Genomic DNA, 17,374 nt, shown 5'->3' with positions numbered 1-17,374 from the left:
TGTTTATATTAAAATTTCTTCACAAATGACACCCTACTAAGTAAATTTCCTAGAGATTTGAAAGAATTAGTATAACTTTGAAAATAGCTTCCCACAGTCTGACTCTGTGAACTAAATGTAGGAGACATGAGCAGGTTTCCATATCTGTATTGGAGTCTCTCCACTTACAAACCGCTAATAACAAAACTGACTTGAAGTATGTGTTGACATGGGAATTGGCTAGTAGAAACCACTGTGGAAATCTTAAGTTGCTGTGGAACTAGGTCAATAATGGGCGTTGGCTTGCCTCCAGTTGCTTCTGAAAGGGAGAAAGAGTTTGATGACAGCTGAGTGACCACTTAACCTGCTATTCGGGCAGCTTGGCTGGCAGGATGCCTGGTGATAAGCAGCAGAAGAAAATTTACAGAAGACAAAAGTAGGAGCTGAGAAAGAGATCAGATACCCTGCTTCTCATCCTGGGCACTGCAGGCATTCTGAACAGGACAAGTCTTTGATGTACAGGACTGCTGTGTTGAGGGAGTTTGGCATCTCCTCTGGTTGAACATGAGTGAGGGTTCCCCAGGGGCTCAGTGGTAAAGAATCCGCCTGCCATTTCAGGAGACACAAGAGACACGGATTTCTTTCCCTGGGTCAGGAAGATCTCCTGGAGAAGGAAACGGCAACTCACTCCAGTATTTTTGCTGGGAAATCCCATGGACAGAGGACCCTGGTGAGTTACAGTCTATGGGGTTGCAAAAAGTTGTACATGCCTGAGCGACTGAACCCATACACACTCTGTTTGAACGTCACTGAGACAGAGAGCTAGGAGCCTTTAGGAAACAATGTTGCCAGGGGTTTAGAGGGAGCAGAGTCTGAAGATGCCAGTTAATGGAGAAACTGAAAGATTTAATGAGTGGCAGCCATACTGTAGTATTTGAGGGGATTTCAGTCAAGATAATCCATTTTGCGAGGGGCTTCCACACTCTTACTTTTGGCTGCACCATATGGCTTGTAGGATTTTAGCACCCCAACCAAAGATTAAACCTGGGGTGACTGGCAGTGAAAAGCCTGAGTCTTAACCACCAGGCCACCAGGGAACTCTCCAGACTATTTTCAAAAATTTGCTTTCATCACATCACGACTCTGTTCTAAAGCCTGAGATGACTCACTATGGCTTACAAATGTAGAACATATTCCCAGGCTTAACATTTGCCTTCTCTCCCAAACTCATCTTCAACACCCATCTTCCATGATCTTAAGTGGACTTTCCCAGTTCTAGTTAACAGAGCCCGACAACAGAATTTTGAATGGTCCAGAATGATCAAGATGGAAAATAAATTAATGTTGGTTTCGTGTTTCCAGTGTGGTCAACACCAAGGCTTGTGTCTGTTGCTCTGAAGTTGCTATTTGTTAACAGTAGCATCTCATGTTGCAGGAGTTACCTTTCCCTTTGCAGTTTCCTGGTTTAAACTCAGCTCTCCAGTGTTGTTCTGATCACAGTCCTGTTATCTTGACCACAGACGTTTGTCCTATACCTAAGTCTTTGCTTCTGTGTATTTCCCGACCCCTTTCATCTGTTCTTCTTTATATGAACTGTCATTTCCAGGAGACTGAACTTGAGTTGTAGATGCTTCAATTAGGTTCAAGGTCTCTTGCTACCCACCCCCCCCCCCCCCCCCGGGCCCCCCACCACCACCACACAAGTACCCATTTGAGGCTTCATGGTCAGAAACTGTTTTCTTTGTGACCTAGTTGGTATGACAGTTTTTATTTAGCGTTGTCTTAAAATTATCTGTAATGTTGCACAGAAAACCTGTTGTATAAATCCAAATACTCTTAGGATTTCTAGTGCATAAATCAAAACTTGATGTTTCATTTATGATAGAAATTTGGGACTCATTCATCTCTGTGTCCTCTCCCTTTTCTTCCTAAGCAGTCCCAAAGTTTGATGACCTAACCTCCTAAATAGTTCTGAAATTAAACAGAAACTCTCTCAATTCTACTGACAGGTCTTTAGTTCAGATCCTTACCATCTCTCACTTGGATTTTTATAAATAATCACTAAATGTTCTCTGCTTCTAGATACTTCTCCCCTGTCCCACCTACCTTCTCACTTCTACCTAAATTCGACTTTTACCATGTTACTACTCTGTTAGAACCTTTCAGTGTTTCCCCTTTTGTTCCAGGATAATATTCAAAAGACTTTAGTCCTTTCATGGTCTGCTGCTAAGTCACTTCAGCCGTGTCCGACTCTGTGCGACCCCATAGACGGCAGCCCACCAGGCTCCCCTGTCCCTGGGATTCTCCAGGCAAGAACCCTGGAGTGGGTTGCCATTTCCTTCTCCAATGCATGAAAGTGAAAAATGAAAGTGAAGTTGCTGTCATGTCTGACTCAGCGACCCCATGGACTGCAGCCTTCCAGGCTCCTCCCTTCATGGGATTTTCCAGGCAATAGTACTGGAGTGGGGTGCCATTGCCTTCTCCGTTTCATGGTCTAGTACCTGCTCATCTTCCGTCTCATCTGCTACCCCTCCTCCTCACCCTGTGTGTGTGTGCGCTCCGTCACGTCCTACTTTTTGTGACCCCACAGACTGTATAGCCTGCCAGGTTTCTCTGTCCATGAAGTTCTCTAGGCAAGAGTACTGGAGTGGTTGCCACTTCCTGCTCCAGGGAATCTTCATGACCCAGGGATCGAACCCAGATCTCCTGCGTCTCCTGCATCGGTAGGTGGGTTCTTTACCACCATGCCACCTGGGAAGCCCTCTGTACCCTCCAGCGGTGCTAAATGACCATAGTTACAAAAATCGCACTGTATTTTTTATGCTGATATGCTTTTTGCGGGTATTTTATCAGATCAGTTATTTGGCATGAATCCCCAGAGAGATTCTCCCTGTCTCAGTAAGGTAAGACAGAAGTAGATTGTCATATCCATGCATCTTTTTTTTTTTTGGTGGAGGTAGGAAGGACTCTGTCACTTTTTTATTATTCTCTTTATTATTTCTAACTTAATATCAGTTTTATGTGAGTTCTCATACTATTTAAAGAAGTGAAATTCCTGCTCTCTTTTCCAGTCTCTCCCTAGAAATTTATAGTTGCTTATTTTTCTACTAGGTATTATTTCAATTACAGGAATTATACACTAATAACCTTCCTTAGCTTTGGCACTTTTTCTAGCCTGACATTTTTTAAAAGTAATTTTATTGGAGTATAGTTGCTTTACAATGTTGTGTTTTTGCTGTACAGCAAAGAGAGTTGGCTATAAGTATACATATACTCCCCCTTTTTTGGATTTCCTTCCCATTTAGATCATCACAGTTCCCTGAGCTATGCAGTGTCGTGAAGTTAAATTTGCTGTCATGTCTGACTTTTTATGACCCCATGGACTATGCAGTCCATGGAACTCTCCAGACCAGAATACTGGAGTGGAGAGCCTTTCCCTTCTTCAGGGGATCTTCCCAACCCAGGGATTGAACCCAGGTCTCCTGCATTGCAGGTGGATTCTTTACCAGCTGAGCCACAAACGAAACCCAAGAATACTGGAGTGGGTAGCCTATCCCTTCTCCAGGGGATCTCCCCAACCCAGAAATCAAACTGGGGTCTCCTGCATTGCAGGTGGATTCTTTACCAACTGAGCTATGAAGGAAGCCCTGAGCTGTGCAGTAGGCTCTCATTAGTTATCTGTTTTATAGATAGTATCAATAGTGTATATATGTCAAATCCCAATCTCCCAATTCATCCCTCCCCTTTCCCCTCCTGGATCCATGCATTTGTTCTCTATGTCTGTGTTTCTATTTCTGTTTTGCAAATAAGAACATCTATACCATTTTTCTTGGAGAAGGCAATGGCACCCCACTCCAGTACTCTTGCCTGGAAAATCCCATGGACAGAGGAGCCTCGTGGGCCACAGTCCATGGGGTTGCTAAGAGTTGGACACGACTGAGTGACTTCACTTTCACTTTTCACTTTCATGCATTGGAGAAGGAAATGGCAACCCACTCCAATGTTCTTGCCTGGAGAATCCCAGGGACGGGGGAGCCTGGTGGGCTGCCGTCTATGGGGTCGCACACAGTCGGGCACTGCTGAAGCGACTGAGCAGCAGCAGCATACTATTTTTCTAGATTCTAATATATGCATTAATATATGATATTTGCTTTTCTCTTTCTGACTTACTTCACTCTGTATGATGGTCTCTAGGTCCATCCATGTCTCTGCAACTGACCCAACTTCTCTTTATGCCAATATGCTCTAAAAATGCTATTCTTTTGTTAATGACTACTCACCCTTCAAGATGCCTCTCTGGAGTCACTCTCTCCTAGCAGCTTTTCCTGATCTACGGGCTGGATTGGATGCCTCTTCTGTGTTCTCTCCAAGCTCCTCGTGCCTTTCTCTGCCTTAGCATATGTCACATTGCATTGAAGTGATCTGTCCAGCTGCCGGTTTTCCTCTCTTGACTGTAACCTGAAATCTAAAGTCTGTCTCTGAGTCATCCTTATACCTGCAGCCCCAGCACAATTCGGGGCATAAAACTGACGCTCAGTAAATGTTTTCGGAAAGGTTGAATTCGAATTTGTAAACTTTCTGAGTAAGGCCAAAGAAAAGTGTAAAGTTGAGAAATACCCTGTAAGTTGAGGTGATACTGACAAGTCAGACATTTCAGGCCAAAAGACATCAATTTTTATGATCTCTCAACAAAGGGTTGGGTCAGATGATTCCAGTTGACCTCTGACCTTCTCCCCTGCTGACCTGGGAGAAGCAAAGGCAGTCTGCTGAGTGAAGCAGATGTAGGATTACTGCTGAGTGCTGACTTAGTTTCATCAGGAGATGGTGGAGAACAGTGCTTGTTATTGGAGGCTCCAGGGAATCAGTCTTCTCTTGCCTCAGGGTTGGTACTGCTGAAGGCTGAAGGCTGTGTGTTTGTATGCGTGTGCACCACATGTGGGCACATGGTGGTCATGACAACAAGCAGGATGTTTTGAAGAAGCCCCAGGGTAAACAGGGAGCCATCTTAATCAGCCTGATTGTGAGGCACCTGAGACCTTGATGATGAAAGGCTTTATTAATTCGAACAGCTAATATTTTATCGATTACCCACTGTGTGCCAGGCAATATTCTAAATGTTTTGTGTTCATTAACTCATTTACTCTTCACAACAACCCCAGGAAGCAGGTCTTCATTTTAGAGACTAGGAAACCAAGGCTCACAGAATTGAAGTGATACACTCAAGATTAGTCAGTTAGGAGATGTTACGGACAGGGACAATCCCGGGAGCAGGGCTCAGGAGCCCAGCTCCGGGCTGACTGCCTCATCCTGCGGTCATGTCGCGAGCCCGAGCCAGTGCTGCTCACTCTCGGGAGCCCAGGTCTGCAGCTGGTCACTAGGGATGACAAGGGGGCATTGATATTTGAAGGGGTGTGGGGAGACCCACCTGGTGGGCTTTTGGGGACATGGGCAGCTGAGTTGTAGTCTGAGGGAAAGTCTCAGTGGGAGCATATGTAGAGCTGTGATCTGTGGGGGAAGAGCTGTAACCACTGGCCAGACAACAGGCTCCCACTGCACGCTCTAGTCCTGGTTAGAAGCTGGACTGGAGGCTGGTAGAGTGAACCCACCCTATAAGCACCCTTGCAGTGGAACCTGCTAGGGCTGGAGGTGGCAGTGGGGTAATTCAGCAAAGATCAAGAGGCTAAGAGCCAAGATCTGGGCTGGGAATCTACATACGTTGACTCTAATACTCACACTGACGCTGCAAGGTGGATATTCACCCTGTTTACCGATAAGGAAACAGTCTCAGGGAGGTTAAGTAAAGAGCCCAACTTGCAGCTTTAGTCTGAGCTGAGGTTTGAATCTGGTTCTATTTGACTCCAAAGCCCATCTTTTTGACCCATAAGTCCTGCCTTTTCTGTATAGTGCCTGCTTTTTTTTTCTTTTACTCTTTTCTTTTCCTCATTCTCTCTTCCTTTCTTCCCCTCCCTCCATCCCTTCATTCCAGAACTTCCTTCTGGATCATTAAAGGAGAGCTGTGGCCTGTCTACAGAGTGGGGATATTTCTCCTGGATCTGGGGCAGCATGAGAATTGGAAGAATGGTGACCCACCCCATAAAAATTCACTGCTATATTCAGTTTTAATCCCTAGGTGTCTGCAGTCAGATTTCACCTCAGATTCTGTCTTTGTAAATTTTCAAATTTTTCACATGCTTGGCAAGTTAGTGTGTGAACAAAAGCTGAGTATGCAGCTCAGGGAGGGCCCAGTACTCCCCGTGGGGCTGAAAAGAGGATTCGTGGTGCAGCTGTGGGATACACAGCCAGCTGGGGGCTGTGAGGCTCAATTGTGGAGACCCTCTGTGAGTCAGCGACAGCATGGAATCCTGAAGGCCAAAGGCGCTCATAGCATATTGCTGAATTGGACAGTGATGTAATCAATATTTTATGTTCTGGAGTCATGTGCTTGTTGAGTGGGGTGGAGGAGAGACTGAGAGATAGGAAGTCCTGCAAGAATGGAGACCATGTGATAGGGGGCTGAAATTAGATGATGGAGTGGGTTCGGGAAGTCAGGGGCAGATGGAAAAGGCATCAAGATACTACAAAGAAGGAGTAACAGAATGTGCTTGATTGTGGGCAGTGATAGTGCCACGGGATGAGAAAAGTAAAGCATCATAATAGAACTGGGGAAATCAGAAATGGGAGCTCATTTGGGGAAAAGAGGGTTAATTTTAAACAGTTTTTAGTGGTTTTTTTTTTTTTTTTTGATTTTTAGGGAGGTATTTTGGAAAAGGATTTGGTTGGAAATGCCTCCATTCTTGCAGAGACCATCCTTTTCTTTCAGAAATGTCTTTCAGTAAGTTGAGAAATGTGAATCTCTTACCCATCTCTTCAGGACTCCTGAAGACAGAGATAAGCCTTCTGTTCCCAGTGATCATGGGCTGGATGGAGCCAACCTCAGGATAATCAACCAGGTAATTATCTCTATCCTTGCTATGACAACAATGGTGTCGAGGCAGGCAAAGATTCAACAGAGGCAGCTTTGTTGGCAAGCCCCAGGAAGACTCGAGATAAAGGAACTGATTGTCAGAATCCATGGCTGCAGTGTGACACCAGGGGGGTGTAATGATGGCCGAGGGCCACATTGTGCCTCCAGAGTAAAGAACTGTGGAGATGAAAAGGAGAAAGACACCTACATCCTTGCATGGTACCCCACCAAGTCTGCGTGGATGGTCTGGATTACTGGATCAGTAATTAGAAACAGTGCAATAAATATTGAAAGAAACTTCTGTAAACATTCTAGAGGACAATGAAATTAGAAATAATAAGCAGATGGGCTTTTATTCAAGGCAAATCATGCCAGATGGACTCAGTACCTCCTTCTTTTATTTTTGGATAAAAGTACAAAGTTGGTGGATGAAGGGAAAATGGTACATTTGATGTCTTATGTTTGAAGGTGGTTTAAAACATTTGAGTCTTCCAAGAAGTCTGATTTGCAGAATTGGCTCAGAATGCCTGGAATAGAAGCACATACCTGACAAAAAAAAGTTAGATAAATGCTGCTAATTGGGCAATAGAAAATGCTGGAACTCCAGACTGGTAGGATAGCCTCAGGAGTGGTCTTTCAAGGGACCATTGAACTTTGCAGCCTGAAGGGACCTTAAAGATTGTCAGTTCCAACCGTCTCATTTAAGCATAAGGAAACTCAATCAAAAGGAGACTGTGGCTTCACACAACCAAGGCCAGAACAAGGGTGACTTGACAATTAGTTCTTCAGAGTGCCAAGTCTGCTCTCTACCCAGCATCTCTCTTATCTAGGAAAGGAGATCAATATGTTCAAGTACATTCTGAAAGGATTCTAAATACAAAGATGAGATTATCGGACCCCAGGCAAACAAATGTGTATGTGTATGTTCAGTCACTCAGACATATCGGACTCTTTGTGACCCATGGACTGTAGCCCACCAAGCTCCTCCGTCCATGGGATTCTCCAGGTGAGAATACCGAAGTGGGTTGCCATTTCCTCCTCCAGGGGATCTTGCCAAGCCAGGGATCAAACCCATATCTTCTGTGTCTCCTGCATTGGTAGGTGGATTCTTTACCACTAGTGCCACTTGGGAAGCAAAGCCTGAGATACAAATCTGTTTTGTCAAAAGTTTTACTTCCGTTTTAGATTTGAAGGATTTGTTAAGAAACCACTTGTTACACAATGAACAATCTCAATATTTAAGGGAGGATTATTTGACTTGATGTCAATATACAGTCTTTAAAAGAAAACAGAAACAGTAGAGAGAGAGATTCAGAGAAGGCAATGGCACCCTACTCCAGTACTCTTGCCTGGAATCCCATGGACAGAGGAGCCTAGTGGGCTGCAGTCCATGGGGTCGCTAAGAGTCAGACATGACTGAGTGACTTCACTTTCATGCATTGGAGAAGGAAATGGCAACCCACTCCGGTGTTCATGCCTGGAGAATCCCAGGGAAGGGGGAGCGTGGTGGGCTGCCGTCTATGGGGTCGCACAGAGTTGGACACGACTGAGGTGACTCAGCAGCAGCAGCAGCAACAGAGAGAGATATTACATCACCAAACTGGGTTGAAACGTGCATCTAGACTTGAACATCTCTGGGAAGTCCTGAGAAACAGCAACTGGAGTCCCAGATGGAAGAGGTCCTGGTTGGTACATCCAACTTACAGGTGAGACTTCACATTGCAGTTTTGGGGCTCCTGCTTATAACCTTAGGCTGTGAATGTCATCATCCGTTTGTATGAAAAAATGCAGCTCTGGTTTTTTTTTAGCCTTTACAGTGCTGTTTGTTTCACCTTGTGAGTCATAAGATTTTCCAGACCCTGAAAGACTGACCAGGTCCTTGGGGCTCCAGAAATTCCCGGACCTTCTCCCTTTCTTATCTAAAGTGCCACTTGGCTTGCTGGTAACAATTGGTGTGCTTGCAGGCCGGCACACAGTCCAGCTAGGGTCAGAAGTTAGTCAAAGGTCTGCTCTCCTACTGCTGAAGCCTGAACAAGACTACCTCCATTAAATTTCCCTAACAGGATCACGTCCCCTGAAGAGGGTGGGAGCCTCCAACAAAGTAGAGATGATAGTTGAGAAACAACTGGGAGGCTTCACTCCAGGCCACACTCCTGAGATCCCTGCGTGGTAGTCAAGCCACTTTCAGTGGCACTAAGTCATCATTGCTGTGAAGCAACTATTGCCCAAGTGAGAGAATGCCAGACGCTGAGGAGGTTTGGTGACTTGTCCGACTAAGGTCCAACAGCAAGCCTGGAGCAGAGCTAGGATGAAAATTCCCATCTTCTGATTATGGTCAGGCTTTCTCTCACCCACGTTTTGCCTTTAGTAAAATTCTGATGGAAGTCCAGTCCTGCCTGACCCTGTTATTCCTCCAGAAAACTCCCTTCTTCCTCTGCTGGGTCCTTTCTCAACTTGTCTTCCTGCCCTTATACAGTTCCCCAGATGCCTAGTGTAGCCTTCCCGACTTCACTGAATTCTCCCCATTCTTCATCAGATTGAATTAGTCTCCTTTCCCATTTTTGCCAAGTTCTGAGCTCAGCCTTCTGTCACCCTAAAAACGAATTTCCCCCATTGCCTTTACAGGTGATGGTTTCATCTCCCAAGTATGCTTCCTCGTTTAAAACACAAAACACACGAGGACACCTAGTGTATCGTGACCTACAGGGAAGGAGCATGTCTGAGCACCATCAAGTCAATGCCTGAGAAGCAGACCCTGTATTTATGAAGAGGACTGTGGGCTGGGAACTTTTCCAGGACCGCTCTCAATAGTTCTTCCTTTCTTATGCAGAGTAATTTATTTCCCCCAAACCCATATCCAAGCACCCTATCTCTACATATTCAACAGGGGACCTTGCAATTATAAGGATTAGTTTTTTGGTGGGTGGCAGGTTGAATGGGGAGGGGATGTTAATAAGTAATTTTGTTCCCTTTACACATAATTTTCATTCAGTCAGAGTGTGGAAGAGTTTTTGCAACAGGTAGTGTTTTTTGTGTGTGTTTGTTTGAAAGAAGAGTCATTGTGATCAAGGAAAAAAAATGTAAGCTTATCTCTGTTTCCTTCTACTGCTGAAAAATAGCGCCTTAACCTTTATTGGTCCAGACTTTCTGCTCTGGGCAACCCATGGGGCAACACTGTTAAATACAATTCTTGAAATTTTTTTCTAAACCTCTTTCTTTTTTTTTTTTTTTTTTGGATAAAAATCCTCAATGCATCTGTACTAGGAAGCACTCTACTTAACCATATGCTGCTGCTGCTGCTGCTAAGTCACCTCAGTTGTGTCCGACTCTGTGTGACCCCATAGACGGCAGCCCACCAGGCTCCCGCATCCCTGGGATTCTCCAGGCAAGAACACTGGAGTGGGTTGCCATTTCCTTCTCCAATGCATGAAAGGGAAAAGTGAAAGTGAAGTCGCTCAGTCATGTCTGACTGTTAGCGACCCCATGCACTGCAGCCCGCTAGGCTTCTCCGTCCATGGGATTTTCCAGGCAAGAGTACTGGAGTGGGGTGCCATTGCCTTCTCCGTACCATATGCTATGCATTGAATATTTGTGTCTGTTCAATACACATAGGTTGAAATCCTTACCCTCAAAGTGATGGTATTCAGAGATGGGGCCCTAGTGGGTGATGAGATCATGAAGGTAGAACCCTCTTCAATGGGATTGCTGCTCTTCTATGGAAGATCCCAGAGTGATTTCCCATCCCTGTGCCATGTGGAGACATAGCCAGAAGGCAGTGTCTGTGAAACAGAAACTGGGTTCTTACCAGATGCTATTAGAACCTTGATCTTGGACTTCCCGGCCTTCAGAACTGTGAGAAATAAATTTCTGTTGTTTACAATCCATCCAATCTGTGATATATTGTTATGGAAGCCTTAACAGACTAAAACCCCATCCGATGACTACAGTATTTTTATTTTATTAGATTTTTTCTTTTACTTACTTTCCATGCAGGGTGCACAGCAGTAAAGAAATGTGCCTTTTTCCCTTCCTCATGGAACGTGACCTATTGGAAAAAGTAGTGTCTGGGCATCACTGCTGCTGCTGCTGCTGCTAAGTCACTTCAGTCGTGTCCGACTCTGTGCGGCCCCATAGACGACAGCCCACCAGGCTCCCCCGTCCCTGGGATTCTCCAGGCAAGAACACTGGAGTGGGCTGCCATTTCCTTCTCAAATGCATGAAAGTGAAAAGTGAAAGTGAAGTCACTCATTTTCCAGGCAACAATACTGGAGTGGGGTGCCATTGCCTTCTCCGTGGGCATCACTAGACTTGTATTTTTATCCTGAGTCTGCCACATGGGAGCCTTGGGGATGTGTCTTAACCTCTCTGTGCTGCAGCTGCTCCTGGGTCTGTTGAATTCAGTGCACTATGACCTCCTTGAAGGCAGGAAATATAGCCTATATTTCTTTATAATGCCTGATACAACAGGAACAAATTTAGTAAACATTTTGGAATCTTACCTCTCAAAGTTGCTGAAACACATTATCACCCACATCCATCACTAACAAATAGCCCTCAATACAATGCCAAATACATGCCTTTCATTACTTTATCTAATCACCATGATTCTGCAACGCAGTTATTATCACTGTTTTGCAGAGAAGAAAACTGAGGTAGAGAGAGATTAACTGATTTACTTCTTTGCTTAGTTGGTAGCAAAGTCGGAATTTAAACTCGGGTCCATCTGCCTTTGTTCTACTAATCTGTAGTCGGGACCTATGCTCCTCATGTAATGACAATACAGTTGCAAAGGGCTTTTGACTTTTTAAATGTAACAATCAAGAAGCTTCTTTGCTCTCAGACACAGTAAGAAAAAGCCACAGATTCTGAAAAGGAGGAGTGGCGGAGGTGGGAGGTGGGTATATCTTTTCCTTGAATGGTTTTTTCCAGGGCAGTCCTTCTGAGGCCCCACGCTCCCCCGGTACTTGGCCTGATTGACCTTGGGTAGTGGGCAGTTTCAGGGTTTGCCTCACTTCTGGGGTCAGATGCTCTATTTCTTTCACTCAGTTAGAGACTTTGGTGAAGTTATTGAGCCAGTCTATGTGCCACATGTTGTATAGGCCCTGAGTATACCCTGTGAACACGATGAGGCTTTCTGTTTCTTTTAGGGACTTACATTCAAGCTAGGCAGCTGGAGAAGTAAACAGGCAGTTTCTCTGAAGAGGTGATTATAGAGAGCTGCACAAGTTCATGGGGTCACATAACAGCCTCTGGAGCTGGGGAACGCAGGCGGCAGCAAGTGGCTTCTGTGTAAGGACCACGGGAGGAATGGTAGGCTAGCCTGGGGTAGGACAGAGGGAACAACCTAAACAAATCCCTGGAGGATAGAGAGAGCATTTTACATTTAGAGACTAAAATTTGCATTATTTTCTTTTGATCCAGAGCCACAGTATTTCAGGAAAAATCCTCCCCACCCCCACACCATGCCCCAGTTTCATTCAGTAATATCACTGTACTTGGTTTCTGGCTCTGAGGTCAGACAAACCATCTCCTTCCCTAGTTCCTTCTGGTGGTGTTTGCTGGGGTCCAGGCCTCTTAGGACTCCTGGAAGATGTCATTTTAGTAACTGAAGGGCTCAATGCCACACCTGCTTCATATAAAATTCAGCCTCAGAACAAGTAATATTACATCTGAGAGCTGTCAGCGTATTTATCCGGCATATATTTTTTACTCAGTGACAAGTGGGTGCTTAGAAGCAGGTTATGATACTCAGTTTACACGGTTTTAGGTTTTTGTTTCTTTTTGGTGTATAAAACGCATGTAGAAGATCCCAAGTGGCTTTTACTTAATTATCATGTTTCTTCTTAACCTTCCCATGGCTAATAGTGAGCAAATCCTATTTTTTCTCTTAAATCTTTCTTTGCAATCCCTAGTTGAAAGTTTGTCTTTTTTCTTTTTTTTTGGTACTTCTTTGATAGGTTTGATTAATGTCTTTAGAAAAAGAAAAGATTAGTTTTTCTTATCCCATAATTAGCATTACTGCAGAGGGAGCCAGAAGCTGGGGCTGGTGGAAGAAAGCCTGGGACCGTGGCTTCATCTCCGGTGTGTGTGACCCCCGCCTCCACAGGGAGCCACAACAATGGGGCAGCCTCCCTTGTGTTCAGTCTTCAAGTCTCTCCTCTTACTATTTTTGCAGTTAAAGATAGAAACCCCTTTATTTTCTCATTTGCTAGGAGAGGTCTCTCTAAGCATCCTGCCTATTGTCCCCAAAGCAAATCTACTCACAATGTGAAATATTGCATGTACAACTTTTTATGGTTTTCTTTTTTTTCTCCCCCCAGGTTTTGCAAAGTAACACTGAAACCAACTTCTGCAGTGGAGTGAATCTGCCCAGGGGATATTTTTTACCCTGAATAACAATAACTCCCCTAAGAGTGGAAGTTTCTTTTTTGCAGAGCTGTATTATTGTTGTTTGGGACTGATTGACTGTCAGTCTTTTCTTCCAGAAACAGAAATGCTAATCAAGGCTTCAGCACAATGGAACTGGGGCTTACACGTCTCTGCATTGCTCAGAGCCACGTGGAGAACGGTTTTGCTAAATCTCATTTCTGTAGGTCTTTCAGGAGATGCGGCCTGTAAGAAACTCCAGCAATCTAGAGAATGTGTTCTAACTGAGTTCACTGTAGTACATTTTTCACCAATTACATTAGCATACAAAACTTGGATTATTGATTTCTTCTTCACTTATTGTGGTTTCTGGGCAGAAGTCCAGTTTATAGAAGCAAAGAGAACATGCACACACGAGTTGAGATTCATCTGTTTATTTGTTCTTTATTTTAGAAACCTGGGACATGATTCAGAGAGGTGGTTTGACTTTGTACTCTGATTTTCTCTACCTAACACCTCCATTAGGCTGCACTCAGTCCTTCCATGGCACAGGCTTTATATTTTGAATCCAAACTGGAGAGGCAGGAGCAGGCAGGGAACCATTTGCCGGGGACAACAGAGTACCTGCCTTTTGCTAAATACCTACTGGATGTCAGGCAGTGATGACCCTGTACTTACAAGATCTCTTCTGGGATATATCCTCATTTTACAGATAAAGAAATTCAAGCTTACTGAGGTTAAGTGACTTATTTCAGGTCACCAGAAGCACGTGCAAGATTAGTGGCTGTTCACTTTAGAAAACAGTCTGGCAGTTCCTCAAAAGGTTAAACATAGAGTTACTGTGTGTGTGCTCTGCTGCTGCTGCTAAGTCACTTCAGTCGTGTCTGACTCTGTGTGACCCCATAGACGGCAGCCCACCAGGCTCCCCCGTCCCTGGGATTCTCCAGGCAAGAACACTGGAGTGGGTTGCCATTTCCTTCTCCAATGCATGAAAGTGAAAAGTGAAAGTGAAGTCGCTCAGTCGTGTCCGACTCTTAGCGACCCCATGGACTGCAGCCCACCAGGCTTCTCCGTCCGTGGGATTTTCCAGTCAAGAGTACTGGAGTGGGGTGCCATTGCCTTCTCCGTGTGTACTCAGTCATGCCCAACTCTTTGCAACCCTTCGGACTGTAGCCCACCAGACTCCTCTGTCCATGGGATTTTCCAGGCAAGAATACTGGAGAGGGTTGCCATTTTCCTACTCCAAGGACACAGTTAACATATGACCCAGCAATTTCATTTTTAAGTATGTCCCTAAGAGAAGAAACAACATATGCCCACACAAAAATTTATATACCAATGTTCATAGAAGCAGTATTCATAATAGCCAGAAAGTAGAAACAGCCCAAATATTCTTCAACTAGTGAATGAATAAATAAAATGTGGTCCATTTGTATAATGGAATATTATTTGACCATAAGAAGAAATGGAGTTTTGCTATAGGCTGAGCCTGGATGAACCTTAAAAACATTTCGTTAAGCAAAAGAAGTCAGTCATGAAGGAACATACATTGTGTGACTCTATACAGCATGTCCCGAATGTAGAGAAAATAGATTAGTGGTTGCCAGTGGCTGTAGGGAGAGAGCCTGGGGGCAATGGAGAGTGACTTATAATGGTTCCTGAGTTTCAGTTTTGGGTGATGAAAAAAAATCCCCTGGAATTGATTCTGTTTGCCTCTCAATTGCTTCTAAATTCTAAATTGGCTTTAAAATTGATTGTGATGATAGTTGTATAGCTCTGTGAATATACTAAAAACCACTGAATTGTACACTTTAAATGGGTGAATGGATGTGAATAGTATCTAAATAAAGTTATAAAAAAATCAGTGGCTACTGCCCACGATGCTTATAAGGAGAGATAATATTACTCAGATTGGGGAGTAATGCAAGATGTTTCTACTGACAGAGACCAAGGTACCAAACAGCAAGCAGCAGCATCTAGCTTTTAAAATATTTACTAAGTACCTGACGCTGTGCTCAGCACCTTATATATGAGATCTAATTTCATCATCACGCTAACCCCATGAGCTTTGTGTTACTTTTACTCTCATTTTCTAGGAGGAAATTGAGATTTGGACTCGTTAATCTTCTCAAGGTTGCCTATTTATTAAGTACTCTAGCTGCCTCTTCTAAATAAAGACCTTGGAAACAACTGTGTGTGTTGATTTATCCAACTTCCGCATGGTATAGTAGTGGCTAAGAGAGGAGAATCTGCAGCTAGATGACCTGGGTGTGACCCAGCCTCTGCCTCCTGGGTCCTGTGTACCTGTGAGTAAGTTGCTTAAAGTCTGTATTCCAGTTTTTCCTCTATATAATGGGATAGTAAAAGTATTAATCACATAAGGTTGGAGATTAAATGAGATAGTATGTGGGAAGCATCTAGGACAGTGCCTGGCACATAGTAAGTGCTCAATACATGTGAACTATTATTATATACAGCCACTGGGGGGTGGGAAGACAGGGATGAACAAGTTGAAGCTTTTGGCTCAGCTACAGTCCAGTGGGGAAGGCAAGTATGGACAGAACTGGAATCGGGGGTGACGGTGGAGCAGGCGGGAGGCAGAGCAGAAGCGCAGAGGCAGTGACTAACGATGCGCGAGGGCCACTCTCGCTTGTGGCCCCAGATCTTCGGTCTTCTAGGCTCCGGTATGAGAGTGTTAATTGTGGCAGGATTTTCCTCCCTTGCCCTCAAGGTTTCAGGCATATGTAAGAATCTGGTTGGGGAGTTTCATGATTTTGCTTTTCCTGACAGCTTGGTAAAAACATAACACTAAGAAAGGATAGAGCAGAGAGAGTAGGAAAGGTCTTTTATTTGGGCTTCTTGATTATTTACCTTTTAGGCTATTATAACAGAAGTTTGATCAGGAGATGAAGAGTCTTGAAAGGAGAGTCCGTGAGGTTTGTTCATTCTCGGTGTGGGTGTTTCCTCCTATTCCAATTACATGAACCTGAGGAATATGTTGGAGGTTTGCTATTCATTGAGAAGCATGAATTGAGATTTATAAGTAAATAAGCCAATATATATGTTACATCTAAAAGTTGAAAGATAGAGGGAGAATGAATTCAAAACAGGAAATCAGGTTTCCAAGTATGAAGGGGCAGAAGGGAGAACCAGGTATATGGAGAAACTGTTTGATGCATGTGCTTCCGTTTTAGTTCCTCGCAAGGCATAGTAGGCCTTCAACAAGTATTTGTCCAATCTGAATAAATAGATGGTTTATATTCTAGTTCATACACCGGGGACGACCTCTATGACCTTCAGATTTCAGATTTATGTTTACGCTCTGAGAAGTTATTCAGAAAATCAAGCAATAAGTGAAACCACCTTTGTCGGGCATTCTTTTGGCTCCGTTGTCCATCCTTGCAAAGATGCCCCGGGAAGGCCTGGAGGCCAATCTGGTAACCCATCCTGGCTGCACCTTAGAATCACCTGGGGAGCTTTTGAAACACGTGGCTGCAGGGTTGGGCCTCAACCCAGAACAATCAAATCAGACTCTCTGGGTGAGGAGCCTGGGCATTGGCAATTATCTTTTCAGATCCTCCCCAGGTGATTTTCATAGAATTCAGGGGTGAGAAGTGAGGGGCTAAGGTGTCTGTAGATGGGAAGGGCGGGTGCTACCTGCCAGAAACCTTGGTGTGTGGTTGACCAGAGGCATAGAACCACAAGTCTATCCTGAAGGAGTGTGAAAATGTCCATCACCCTTCAGGTTGCCAGGGTTATTTTCCAGAGATCTCTCTAAGCTTGGAGTGAAGACATCCCCACCCAGGGGCAGAGAGGAAGCTGGAAGCTTGGCTGCAGAGAGGAGGTAAGCTGTGGTAGCTGGAACAGGCGCTGAAATTTCAGCAGCTTCAGTGCTGTAATTTTGAGATTTCCTATAACCTGAGACTAGGTACCAGGGGGAGGGTGAGTGGGAGGGGATGGGCCGCCCCAGACGTGGTCTCCTTGGAAGCGCTGAGCTGGGTCAGCGGAAGGCTCCACACCTCCTGCGAGGGCGGCAGCGTTCTCTGGAGACCCGGCTCCCACCGC

At 44.6% G+C, this 17,374-nt stretch overlaps 1 long non-coding RNA gene across 1 annotated transcript; it reads left to right on the top strand.

Annotated features, from left to right (window-relative positions):
* The first annotated feature begins 241 nt into the window (after window positions 1–241).
* LOC132657472 (uncharacterized) lies at window positions 242–15,499 on the top strand. Its single transcript, XR_009595739.1, has 2 exons — window positions 242–709; window positions 6,851–15,499. It is a non-coding gene; the product is annotated as an uncharacterized LOC132657472 (long non-coding RNA).
* Window positions 15,500–17,374: the final 1,875 nt, after the last annotated feature.

Source organism: Ovis aries, chromosome 12 (genome assembly GCF_016772045.2).
Source record: "Ovis aries strain OAR_USU_Benz2616 breed Rambouillet chromosome 12, ARS-UI_Ramb_v3.0, whole genome shotgun sequence".
Lineage (NCBI taxonomy): Eukaryota > Metazoa > Chordata > Mammalia > Artiodactyla > Bovidae > Ovis > Ovis aries.
Note: the sequence above shows the minus strand (reverse complement) of the source record. Positions and strands in the feature narration are given on the sequence as shown.